Raw genomic sequence first — 1,705 nt, 5'->3', positions numbered from 1 at the left:
ATATATATATATATATATCAAAATCAAAGATTTTTGCGACGAGAAAAAAGAAAAATTTTTAAAAATGAAAATTGCCAGAGAATTAAAAAACTATCAATAAGACAACAAAAGAACTCTACCAAGGAGTACGAAACATTACAGGAAAATTTAAATCTACAATGGCACTATCAAAACTGAAAAGGACTAGTTTTATGTGAGGGAAAAAGAAGTCAAAGATAGATGGAATCAATATGTTCCAACCTATACAAAAAGAATAAAGATCTAAAAACAACATTAATTGGACTCAATGACAGCGAAGAGGAACCCCTGCCACTGCTAGACGAAATTTTAAAAGCCATAAAAGAATTCAAGAATAACAAGAGCCGGGGAAAAGATGAAATAACAGCAGAACTAATCAAGAATGTGGCGAAAGTGTTGGAATACTTCTTTTACAAACTTTTTACGAAAATATGGAATGGGGAAAGAAAATGGCCAGAAGACTTTGGGAAAAATCAGTCTTTACTCCCATACCTAAAAAGGTGATGCACTCCAGTGCAACAATAACAGGACAAATTGCATTAATAAGTCACAGCAGCAAAATTTTATTGAAATTATCGCTGAAGAATGAAATTGAAGTTAAGAGAAGAACTTGCAAACGAAAAAAGCAGATTTTCGCCCTGGAAAAGGTACCCGAAAACCCGATTCTAAATCTAAAATTGATATAGAGAAAAATAGAGAACACCAGAAAGACCCATACCTGTGTTTCATCAATTACTCGAAGGCTTTTGGATACTGTAACTAATAAAAGCCATGTATGACCAACAGAAGCAACTGTAAGAAACACTTATGGGTTAACAGAATGGTTCAAAGTCAACAAGGAGTGCGACAAGGTTGCATTCTGTCTCCGCACCTTTTAATATATATTTGAAGCAATTATGAGAGGTGCTCTAGAGAATTTTGAAGGAACTGTAGATGTTGGAGGATACAAATATCAAATCTAAGATACGCCGATGATATAGTTTTAATTGCCAGCCAGTATCATTGAACACAACAACTACTAGATAAAGTTAGAGAAGCAAGCGAAAAGGCTGGTTTGTTTCTTAATGCAAGAAAACTAAGATCATGAAGATTCGAAGATAACGACAGTAAACGATGATGAGCATGTTATAATCAATGGAGTGGTTGTAGAAAATGTGAAAGAGTTTACTTATCTTGGAGCTGTTTTAACTAACACATATGATGATTTACCGGAGATAAAAAGAATTGCCATTGCCAAAAATGCCACAGTTGCTCTCAATAACATCTGGAAAGACCGAAGCATTACCTTACGGACAAAACTGAGGTTATTGAACTCATTAGTTTTCCCAATTGCGTCATATGGTCTGAGTGTTGGGTGAAGCAGATTGACAAGAAAAAGGTCAATAGTTTTGAAATGTGGTGTTACAGACGAATACTACTTATTAAATGGATGGAGAAGAAAACAAATGATGAAGTGCTGAAAAAAGTAAATTGTAAAGACCGGCTATTGGACATCTTGAACAAAAGGAAACGAAAGTTTATTGGTCATGTGATGAGAAGTAAAAGTATTGAGAAAGACTTGCTGACAGGGATGGTGCTAGGAAACAGAGGAAGAGGCAAACCGAAGACAAGACTGAGTGACAACTTCAAAGATGTTTGCGGGCTGTCGATGGTACAAGTAGAAAGAAAAGCGCAAGATCGAGTTGAG

This window comes from Penaeus monodon, chromosome 4 (assembly GCF_015228065.2).
Source record: "Penaeus monodon isolate SGIC_2016 chromosome 4, NSTDA_Pmon_1, whole genome shotgun sequence".
NCBI lineage: Eukaryota > Metazoa > Arthropoda > Malacostraca > Decapoda > Penaeidae > Penaeus > Penaeus monodon.
This window is presented reverse-complemented; position numbering follows the sequence as displayed.